The sequence below is a fragment of the Nesoenas mayeri genome, assembly GCF_963082525.1.
Source record: "Nesoenas mayeri genome assembly, chromosome: 3".
Lineage (NCBI taxonomy): Eukaryota > Metazoa > Chordata > Aves > Columbiformes > Columbidae > Nesoenas > Nesoenas mayeri.
In genome coordinates this window covers 21596115-21608230 of record NC_137544.1, presented here as the reverse complement: position 1 = coordinate 21608230, position 12116 = coordinate 21596115, and the positions used below count along the sequence as shown (strand labels likewise).

The following is a 12116-nucleotide window of genomic DNA, read 5'->3' as shown; positions in this document are numbered from 1 at the left end:
ATCCAGGACAAGCAGGTCACCTGAAAAACCAACCCAATAAAAACAGTCTGCCCACAGTTTCTGTTTCTTCTCTTTGGGTTTAAATATGGGTTCTGAATATTGTCTCAGTCCAGGGACTGGTGTGCTGGCATTGCCATTGTGCCCTGCAGGGACATTCATTCCATGTCCCAGTCTGTGCCTGCGAACAGGAGTCACTATGAGGGAGCCGCTGTTCTGAGCTCTGTCCTAAGGCGACGGAAATGTCTGTGGTCTGGCTCTCAGCTTGAGAGTATTGTGCACCAGGATATTAACTGTAAAACTGGCAATATTGCTTTGGTGCAGAGTCTTCCTCTAGGCACCCACAAGACAGATGGCTTTATCAGTGCGCAGCCATTCACCTCTGCATTGCAATTGAGAAGAAATACAAACAAATTTCCAACTATCTTTGCTAAGCAATTTTACAGCTGTCTGTCTGAAATTAAAGCACCCTCCCTTGGTTGTGCTTTGCATTTTTATAGTGACTGGCATTTTTTTTTTTTTCCACGATGCTACACTCAGCCTTTCACAGTTTTTAATGCTCACAAAAATATGTGACACTAAGTTAATGAAGATGAGTGCTTCAGACTGTAGGGAACCAAGCAAAGGAGGATTCTGCATAATGTGTATAATTGGACGCTTCCTATAGACCCGTGCAAAACCCAGATCGTCTCTGACAGGGAAAAAGTTCTGTATAGAAGTTGGCAGCGATGAATTGATGTGCACCTGTGGGAAGCAGAGCCTGTATGAGGGGCAGCTCCCAGCCCATCAGTCCTGTGTCCCCTGAACTGGTCTGTGCTCCAGTGTCCAAGGTGGTATGAGCCAAGGACTGAAGCAGCGCCTTTCTCAGTAACTGAGTATCTGTCTTTGGCTCAAATGAGTGGGAATCCATGAACACATCTCTCAAGTGAGTTTTCCATCAAAAGCTGTTCATATCTAAATTTTAAGATGAAGCAGTCAGGGCATTTGCACCCCCTGGCTATTGTAGTACCTGTGCTCCAGTTTCCAAATAAACTTAACACAAACTTCCCATAAGTGAGAGGGAAGACTGAGCTGTGCTTAGCTGGTAGTACCACCTCACCCCCAGGGAAAAAAGCAGTTGGCTGAGATTTCTATAAGCTGTGAAATGGGAGGAGTTTGCAGTCAGCTCTGAAAGTAACTTGAAGGTGGAACAGTGTCACAGCAGCGCCTAATTCACAGAGAAGCCACGCACTGCACACAGTCTCTCTGCCTCCGAACTGGAGAAGTCCATGTATGATAACTGGTAAAAATCTTGCTGACAAGGGTGTGATGCAGGAAGGAGGTAAAAAATTCCAAGGAGTATTTCTTTTCCTTCGTACTTGGCAGGGGATGGGGGGGCGGGCAGTGAATCCTTGTGCGTTTCCTGCCTTGGAGACTTGGAGAAGGAGTACGGGAAGCTCAGAGGAAGCCTTCCCTCTCATTCTGAGCGAGGAAGGAAAATCCCCAAATCCCAACAGCTTGTATATCAGAAAATCCATTTTTCTGCAGGTCTGGGAAGGCTGTAGGTAAGAACAGGGTAACATGAAAGGGAGTAGAAAACATGTAGAGGAAGTATGGGAACAGGGAAGAAAATTAAAAGGTCACATCTGACTTGAAGAGTCTTCTTTACTCATTCTTCATAAAGAAATTTTTCTTACTTCTCATTATACCCTTTTTGCCCTTTGTTATATCTTTTCGAGTCTGCTTCTTCCTTTCAGAGATGGGAGGACCAAAACTGCCTATGTTATTAAAAATGCAGGTTCATCATGTTGAAGTGCGCCTTGATTCATTCTCTAGTCCTTTCCAAATAAATTCAGTTGCTTTCTTGACCCCTTACTGGGTACTGAGTTGACATTGTCATAGGATTATTTCATTCCGGAACGGTCCTTATCAGTTTCTGTAATTATGTGCACCACTTTGCTATATCCCATACGGAATTTCATCTGGCATTTTATCACAAGTTGTTCATGATCTTGGTGCTCTGCTGCTGCTCTGCACAGTCAGCTTTCAATTTTAGTCCCTGTGATAAACGTAGTGGCATCAGCAGTCTCTGTTCCCCCATTATTCATCACCTTTTCCAGGTCATTTAGGACTTTGCTGAGCAGCACAAATCCTGGCATGAAGTCCCATAGGATTGCTTTGGCGATTTCCTTCCAGTGGGAAAACTTTGCGTCCCTGCTTTTTCTTTTATATCTTTTAATTGTTTGTTTATTTAGATGAGGATCTTTGTGGCCCCTGAGACTTCCTTTTTGAGAGAGTTTTTTTTCCCAATGAATTTTAAAAACACACTTTAGTACACCTTGTCCGTATATTCATTGATTCCTCAAAAAAAATGCCAGTAGGCTTGTGAAGTGTGTCTTCCCTTTACAGAAGTTCAGTGGAGTGCTCCCTGATACATTTTCCTATGCATGTACTCATTCTGTTCCTTGCAATGGTCCCTGCTGATTTGCTGAACGAGAACATCAGGTTTGCTGGTCCGTAATTCCTCAGATCACCCTGGAATGCTTTGTGAAAATGAGCCATTTCACCACCTTCCGGGCCCCTGGCACCGGGACAATTCCCAGTGCGAGGTTCCACACCACGGCTCGCAGTTGTGTTATTTCATCCTTCAGTTGGTTCAGGGCTCTCAGGTGAACACCATCTGGTCCTAGCGAGCTGTTAGCGTTGTGCCAAGGGGAATAGCGTCTCTGCAGAGAGCTCTGTGCGGAGCCCCGGCTATCGTGCTGAAGCGCTAATGTTCACTTCTTGTTCCCCTCTTGTTTTGTTTTCCACTCCTAGGTAATTCGAATTCTGTTTTAATCATTTCTGCTTAGCCTCACAGTCAGACAGCCACAACGCCTAATCAGACTAAAGACTACCTAATGCAGAAACAAATGTTATAGAAATGCTGTTCTTTTGATTAATGTATTTTTCATTCTTTATTTCCTGCATAGATTGTTTTACACTCTTCTTAAGTGGATGAATCTTCCCGCGTTCAGCTAGATAGTTCACAACATAAGACGTATACCTCTGCGCAGGATTATGCCTAAAAATAGATTACCAATCACATTAAATAGCCACAACTGTGCTGGCACGATGCCATGCCAGAAATAATAGATGTCTCTTTAAGGGATTAGAACATTTAAATAGGAATATGGATAGTAAGGGGTGGGAACCATGTGTAATCAGAAAAATAAACGCAATTACAAGGAAACAAAACAAGGGGACATATCAGAAAGTGTGCAAGAACACAAATTCATCTAGCAAAGTTCCCACTAAAGCCACGTAATTTAGTTTAAAGCTTTGAACCATTTTCTGTAATACTTGGGAGGCTTCAGTAATTTGTATTTCCTTATATTGCACTTCAAAGTCTTACAGGAGAATTTACAGACCTTTTGTGTTTTGGGTGGACTAATTCATTAGCCTGTAGCACTGGAAACATGCAGCATACAGCAATATATATATCAGGATGGATCAAAGCATTTACAGTTTCTTAATTAGAAACCATTTTTGGATGTTACAGATCTAGATATCCATTACTGCTAAATGTAAGTAACTTTCCTAGTGGGCCACAAAGGAAGACTTCAGAACCTCTCCATGTGCAGATACATTTGCCTATGCAGGAATGGTAAACATCAATAAAATTATATCTTTTTCTAATAGCTCCAGGTTCATTTTAACTGTGATTGCATGTAGAACAAGTTCCAGCCCTTCCAAAAGGAAATTCTACAGGTTTGTTTAGAAGGTGAATCAGGTGCTTCAAAGTGTAGACCTTAAAGTTTGGGGTTAAAAAAAAAAAAAAAAAAACACCAAAAAAAACCCCCAACTTTGTAGGATTTGTGACTCACAATTTATGGAGCCATATGGGATATAGTAACCCACACATTTTGACTATCTGAGATTTTTTTTTTTAAGAACAGAGAGGTACCAGTGAAATGATTGAAGCTGTTTACTTCTGTTGTAAATCAGTGCTTCAGAATTAAAACTAAAATTGTGGTCGTGCTTTGAATGTATCTATATTAATCTTATTCGAATAAATCCATCTCCATTCCAGAGTCCTGGTACCTCAGACATCGTTACTATTTTTTCACACTGTGACTGTGCTCTGAAACAAAATAAAAATGTCCCTGTCTACAGAAGAGCACAGGATACTGTATTTTAGGGTCTTTCTCATACCTAAAATATGGCAGTTCTTTGCAAGCCTCCCAGTCATCTGCAGCATCGCAGATCTTGTGGCCTTTCGTCCTTGGCTGCCGTGCCCAAATATCTGCACTTCCAGAATTGCATGTCAGAAAGCTGCTTCATGAGCTCTTGTTTCTGTGCTTCACAGTGGAGATTTGCCATGTGTGTAACAGGGCTGCAATGTGGGACATGAAGTAGGAGGAAGAATCCTGCCTATATGCATAGTTTTACTGATGAGAAAGTGTCCCAGCAACAATATAGAACTGCTGGGAATGGTCTCTCCAGCTTTTTACAAACAAGTGGTTCAGATTCTAAAGGCTGTGGGCTATGTGTATGTGTGCACTGCACAGGTTACAACCCTACGCAGCTGTACACTGTGTACACTGTACAACCCATAGCTGTACACTGTGTACCAAGCCATGGAAGATATCTGGGATGGTGCGATGGAGGCTCATGACCTGGGACCCTCTGCAGAGGGGGTGAGGGGTACCCATGAGGATGTGGAGTCTGACAGTCCAGCTTTTTGTCTGATCAGCCACAGAAACAGCGAAGGACACAACATGAAGAGTTCTCATCACAGATTGTAATATAATTTCTCATATTGACTCTCAGTGAAAAACACCCCCTGAGGACTGGCGAGCCAGGAGCACGTGTTCAGCTTGGCACAGGAGCCAGTCTCTGGTGGGTGTCTTGATGTAGATACCAACTTTAGTGGACTTTGGGAAGCCGAGTGACAGGACACTCCTCACTCCTTAACAAGCTCACACCTCTTTGTTCGGTCTCTTCTAAATGGAAAGGAAATTGCAGGCCATTCATGGGAGCCTAATGCCTTGTTTCTTTGCAAATAGCAGCCATACTATGTCACTCCCTTGGAGCAACAAATAATACACTGTCTTGGATTAACAGCAACTAATTGGCACACACAGTCACAGGTGTGGACATGCTCTTGAGTAACGATCTGTCTTGTGAATATTACTTATCCAGATATATCCATAGATGTGCCATAGGGTTCCCTAGTCAGAGCAGCAGTGCCTTGGTAGCTGAAAAATGCCATTACATTAAATAATGATGCCCACCTTCTTCACAAACTGTCAAGACTGCATTGCTTGTCCTTCCAGTGCTCTACCTTGCTGACGTGGTTGGTACATGCTTTGAATACTGGGATCGTTGCAAGACAGGGCATTACACTTGCGAGAAAAAGGGAGCTCTATTGCCCACTGTTTCCATGGTTAACTGGGACTCTGGACCACTACCCGAAGTCTGTCTGCTGCCTGTCAGATGTGAACCTTCCCAGAATAATAGCTATAGATAAACATTTCCACTAGTATGCATCCAGATAATCCTCAGACCAATGAAGACAGGCCATATAGCCCATGTCTGCGCTAGCTGTATTAACTCGCTGTACTATCAAGCATCGCTTCTTTCCATGCTTGTAGGTAGATTACAATGGGAGTTTAGAGCAACTAGTTTGGGTGCAGGCATCTGCGCTGGTCACATCTGGAGTCAGGAGAGACTCCAGCATGATCAGAGTGGGTTCCAGAGGAGCTGTGCTGGTGCTTTGAGCTGCGCCTGTGCCGCTGCCAGTGACAGCAGCGCTTCCCTGCCTTTGCCTTGCAATACTTCAAAAAACATTCCAGGATTTTTTTTTCCTTGTAGTTTCTAACAGATACAAACTGCAGCAATTTCTAACATAAAACTTCCTTTCAAAGCAGAAGTTCTCCTTTCTGTGTAGCAGAAATTAACTTGATTTCCTGCTATTAAGTATTTTGCTGTTGAATTTTTGTCTGTTGCTATCATTTTGTTCCTCAATGGTATCAAAGCCCTTTGGGTAGGTAGGCTGGGAACACAGAGGTAACTGCTTGGCAGTGGAGCTGTGGGAAGTGTACGAGTCAATTCTCAGCAGGAAATAAATGAGTCGTTTAAGCTGCTTCAATGGTAACTCCATAAGCCTCAGCAGCACAATCTCTTGCTGCTCTCTATCCGTAACCCTAGATGACTTTGAGGACAGAACTATCTGTAATTGTCTGTCTGTTCCTCAACTCATCCTTTCAGTGTTCCTGTCCTCTTTTATTGACAGTGTTTCCTACTTCTGTCGTCAACATATTCCAATACATCTCCCTAATTTAGTGCTCCACAAAGATATTACTGTGTAATGCAACAACATGACTAACATTGTTCCTGTTCCTTGCCTGCCTTATAATCTTAAAATTCATTAACCACCTTCACATCCCTTCACACAACACTGTGCTTTGCTGCAACGCCTACAAAAATTTGGAAACAATGTGGCTGTGAGTGAGCTGAGAACATTGCCTGGCATGCCAGCCTTGTATTCTCTTTGTTTGCCCGTGCTCTCCCATCTGGTGGCATCCATCTGCCTCCCCACGGATCGTGGTCTCTTTGGGGCAGGACCATCTCCTTTTTCTCTGAGCTGACAGCTCCCAATCCTGTTACTCCTACAGAGCCGGTGTTTTAGTTACCTTTGTTTTAGGCAAAATTCCTGTTAGCTTAGCTGTAATTTTTAAGTAATGCACAGAATGATGTGCAAGGATGTACTCTCTATATCTAATAACTGTTGAAGTCAAAAAGCCCGGGATTAGTCATGCAGTTGTGTGTAGAGGAAGATTTGCTGGACTGTTTTCTTTATATGGTTTATTTATTTGCCTACAGCGACAGCACTTTGTGTTTACTCCTATCCTGCACAAAGAGCTGCAGTGGAAGCCATGGGTAGGTCCAGAATCCTGCCTGTAGTCCTCAACCCTGGTCTCTTTAAGGATGGTGAATTTTGGAAAGTACTTCTTCAGTTAAATACCTGAATTATCTTTAAAAATTATGTGAAAATAATACATTTTGCTATTGTTGCCCAAGTATAGAATGAAAATTTTGTATGCTTTATGGGAAATCCTCTTTTAAAACGCTGCCCCTGTATCAATGTGGAAGGCAGAGAGTAAATCAAGCTTAGTGACCCGTGAAGCCAGTGGCGAGTCTTGCTTTAAACCAGTTTATTGTTCAGAAATGTGTCCACACACAGGCAATGTCCTGCAGTGTTCTGCTGCAACCTTCATCCACCAGGTAGGAGCAACAGCTGTCAGGAGACGTCAGCTGTGTCCACCTGAGCATGCGGTGGGTCCCACGTCACCGGTGCCTGTGCCGAGGGACACTCACCACCGCCTTGCCAGGGCTGCCTCAGCCTCGGTGCTGCTGGAGCCTCCTGCCGTGGGGTCCCGCCACCCCAGCTGCCCCAGGGACAGGACTTGCCCCTCCATGGTCTCACGTTCTTGCTCCCACACTGTCATTCTCATGGCCTTGCCCCAGCAAAGCCATTACTGTGTTGGGTTCTCATAAGAAGTGACTGCGGCAGCAGGAGAATCACCTGCCTTTCCCCGGCTTCTCGTGCCATTGCTCGTTGCCCAAATAGCGCATATGCACGGAGCGAAGCAGTCGGTCAGCACACGCCAGCGCCGGCCAGCAGGCACCAGTCAGCAATAATGGCATCGCAAGCAGGGACCACCAGCAGCAGTTTGAGCGAGTCCCAGTGAGACCTGCGTGCTTCCTGCAAGGGACTTTCTGAGGTGACCCTGCTGCACTGGAGGGGAGCCCTGGGGAGGCTGCTTGCCTGGGCACCCCCATCACCTCTCTTCCTGCTGACTTTCCCTTTTTTCCCCTTTTTTATTTTGTCTCTCTCACCTTCCCTTACTTCTCCCTCTGTCATTTCCCTTTTTCACCAAAAGCAACTCCATGCGTGCCATCAGCTGCAGACCCCACTGGTGGATCCTTGTGTGTGAACATCTGGATGTCTGTCCTTGTTTAACTCCAGCCAGCAACACTGTTATCAACACTGTTTTCAGCCCAAATCCAAAACATAGCCACATACTAGCTACTAGGAAAATTAACTCCATCCCAGCCAGAACCAGCACAACATCCTTTGCATGACAGCCATGTGTTGGCTGCAACTCCATAGTCTGGGCTTCCACACTGTGCTTGCCCTGCTGCGCTGGGTGCTGCTTACAGGAGTGCCCCTGCACCCTGCCCTGCACAGGCAGCACACGTTGCTTTTCAGAGAGTACCAGTCAAGGAGGGGGTTCCAACACTGTGAAAATAAGTTGTTCCTGTTGGTTGATTCCTGCTGCATTTGGGGAAACAGCCCTTGCTGGTCCCAGAGGCACAGGATTACAGCAGAGAAATGTTTAATTAAATTACTGATGTCTCCTTTTCATGGAAATATGGCACAAGGTGGTGAACATTGGCAACTGGCTCCAGAGTGTTCCGTGCCTTTAATTTTGGGATTGAGAGGATGTCAGCATATCATTTGCATTCTTATCTGTGTGATGCCTGTTAGAAAGCAGTGTGTCCCTCAAGCAGGGAAGGTGTTAGCAGGTGAATGAGGCGAGTGGTCTGCACAGCCCTTTGCTGCTTGTGCTTTTCCTCCTCCTTTAGCTGGTCCCCTGCCCAGGAGGGGCACGTTCATCTCTGCATGATGGCAGTCAGGACTCAATTCTCAGAGGCTTGTACTTCAAAAGGAACAGAGTCAGCCCCTTGTTTGTTCAAAGTTCTCCTGGAACAGCCTGAGAGGCTTGTTCTTTCAGAAACCTCGGAAAAGTAATACAGATTTTGGTAACACCTGCAATGACAGAAAATGTTCTACAATTCAGTTGTGTTGAGTGTGGTCAAGAAATCATTTTTAAAGACAGCTGTGGTATTCAAGGCATACTCTTTCCCTTCCCTTTTATTTTCCAAAGAAACTTGGTTGGAAAGCTCCCCTTTTCTGAATACCGTACCACAGGAATCTCACTACCATTCTCCAAACAGAAAGAATTACACTCAAAAGGACAGAAGTTGTTAGTAATGCATTTTTTGCAGCTGCTGAAACTCTTGTACTGCGCTAAGTACGTTCTCCCTTGAAGGCTGGAAATGGAAAGCTCAGCCGTCTGTGTATTTCCAGAAGAACACAGGCTCTGCCATTTAGCCTTGTGCTGCCCTGGGCAGCGAGCCCGGCCGCTTTCCTGTTGGTGCAGGGAAGTCAGCACAGGGTATATGGTGAGAAAAAGCCTTTGCCTTTTTATAGTGCAGCTCTTCACCCTAAATGCATTTGGGCAGGTACAGTGTCTTGTGTTTCCTGATACACTTTCCATTAACTTCAGTCAACTCCCAATTTTATGTTGTTTTCCATTAATACAGTATTTCCTATAGCTATGTTATACAGCACTTCGGGTGTAGCATGAGGTCACTGTGCAAGTTACATATTTAAAAACAAAAAACCCCACCAAAACACAACAGATTGACAGGTTCTCAGTCCCTTTCTTTCAGTATTTAGATAGATGCTGTAGGACAGGTTCAACTCAAGTTACCTTTTTTGTGAATGAGCCATCGCTCTGCCGGTGCTGATGGGGTTCATGTGGTATAAACGTGGTGCAGCGAGAGGAAAATGGGCTCTGGCTGCTGCGTGCCGTGGAAGACAGAGCCTCAGAAGAAAACAGCAACGTTCCTTTATATAACATTAATTAAGCACCTGCTGAAAAAGTAAATGAGTTATGAGAATTCTTGATACATGATATCGTTGTGGAATACCTAATGTAGAGTGTTTCTCCAGGTAGAAATATTTCATGTTTCTCTTCTTTTATGGCAGGAATATTTCTCAGAGAGCTTTAGGCTGCCATAGCAGAGACTAAAGGGGTGTAAATCAGCACTACTCTGTGGAGCACGAGTGATGAAAACCAGTTTGGCCTCACAGTGCACACTGGTGCTGTACTGACTTACACCACCTGGAGATTTTGACCCTGCATGTTTAGAAGTACAACTGCAACTGAAGCCAAATTCTGCCTTGCTATCCATTTTCAAAGTTGTGTGCATTGAGCTTTCTCAGCACAGGCTGTCCATGGACACTCCTAAAATTAGGAGAAATTAGTTTAGTGGATTAGATTTTACCACCATTTCTCACATTTTGTACTATATGACCTCAGGAGCAGAACTGAATCCAAGCTCACTACAGTGAAAAGATACCACAGTTAACAGAAAGTAGTAATAACAGTAATAATAAGTATTAGATTAGGTATTTTTAGTGGCAAAGCTTTAGCAATAGAAAAAGAGGCAAGAACATGCATAATGCTGAGTGAAAGAGAAAGCTATCAGAAAAGAAAGAACTTATTTTTAAATGTGCCTCCAAATAACCCTATTATATTAGCACATCCTTTCAACTCGGGGCATGGCTGCATTAAGCTTCCTACCCAGTCAGGTCATCCTATGGGTATAAATATATGCTCGAAGTTACATAAAAGCCATCCAATCCTATTTGCATTGTCACTCTATGACACAAAATGCTATTATGACCTCCTTTTTTGATGTCCAGTGCTATCTATAAAGCAGGCTTAGGCCCTTTTGTTCTTAAGGAGGTCAGCTGTTGCCTTGCTCCCTTAATGAGCTTCAGGCATTCCCGGAGAGTTTCCAATATTACAAGACATACCTGGGATGGTCGGGGCTCTGCCAACACCTGAGGGGTGCAGACAGGTCCCATGTGATGGGTTATGCAACTGAGCTGGGCTTATATACCCCTGGGAGCTCGGGGAGGTAACGAGCTCGGGAGAAGGAAGCATCAGGTGAGGATAAAGTGTTTGTATATGTTGCTTCTTGGAGTGCCTTGGCATTGTAGCAAACCATATTAGATTTAATCTTCCATTTCATTAAGGGGTCAACTTGTAAAAAATCCCTGTGATTTAGTAATGGTTTGTGTGTTCTAAAATTGTAGGGGCTGGAATTCTACGAAGACTCAGAAATCATGGTTATTCCTCTCCGGAGAATGACACCTGGGTATATAAGGTTGTTGCAGGTATGAAAATTCAGTCTTTTTATTTTTTTTCCCTGCTTTTAATTAGATCTTCAAAATACCAGTATTTCTCTTGCTCAGGCTGATCTTATTTCAAATTATTGTATGACCAACCCAAGGGAACACTGGCTTCTGGTGGGTTAACTTGCATAACAACTCAAAGAAGTCTTAATTAAGCCTCTGCTGAAAAGTAAATTGGTATCCTGATAATTGGTATCATGCTGGAATACCAAATGCAGAATACTTGGAAGGAGTTTATGTTTCTGCAGTGCTTAAACAGAAACTACTTCTACATCATTTTCTCTTGCAGTGGCTTTGTGTGTTTGGGGCAGCAGGAAAATGTTAGTGGGAAGATGGATGTTGGGTTTCTAAGCAACTCAGATGAGCTGCTGGTCAAATGCTTCTACCAGCTTCTATGGGTATAATAAAGAAAACTCAAGCATTATTGACCTCTGGAACACTGGGGGACTAGAGCTTCAACCATTATATGCAGAAAAAAAAAGGCATAGAAAATGTTTATAATCAGCTAAATAACTGAGAGTAAAACAGCCCACAGCCTCACAGCCCTTACTGATGTGATTGGCATCCAAAATCATAGACTACAGTAGCTGAGAGGTGATAGTTGAATAGTTGAGAGGCTGAGCTAAGGATACCATGTTTCAGTCCTAGCAGTGATTTTCTTTCATGCCTCCTTGCGTATCTTTTGATATCATCTTACCTAGTAATTTTATTTTGAATTTATTTTGTCTTTGTTTACTCTGCTGCTGAAGTAGCCACACTGTCGGCCACATTTATCAAGGTAAAAGCACTGAGCTCTCATTATTTAAGCTCACATTAAAAAAATAATCTGGAAGTGAAAATCAGGTTACTTGGAATCTGTCACTCTGGTTAGTGGTGCTATGCCTTCTGTCCATGGACTGCAAGGGAAATCATAAAAGAAATCATCATTTGAGGCCCAGTCATCATTTCACATAAGAAACGCTGCAACTAGAAAGACACATGATTGGTTTTAACTCATGGTGCCAATATGTATAGGAATTTGTATTTTGCTCTCTCGGGAGTCCATGCAACTATGCTTCTGCCTCTTGGTCACTGTATTGTATGTACTAGGCAAGCAGCAGTA

General features: G+C 43.7%; 1 protein-coding gene across 1 annotated transcript in view; it reads left to right on the top strand.

Moving 5' to 3' along the window:
* The window catches only part of ERICH1 (glutamate rich 1), an 88917-nt gene extending 77759 nt beyond the window's left edge, over positions 1-11158 (top strand). Inside the window, exon 7 of the transcript XR_013922007.1 lies at positions 10916-11158. The gene's annotated coding sequence lies outside the window, so the exon portion shown is untranslated. The remainder of the gene's footprint in view (positions 1-10915) is intronic.
* Positions 11159-12116: the final 958 nt, after the last annotated feature.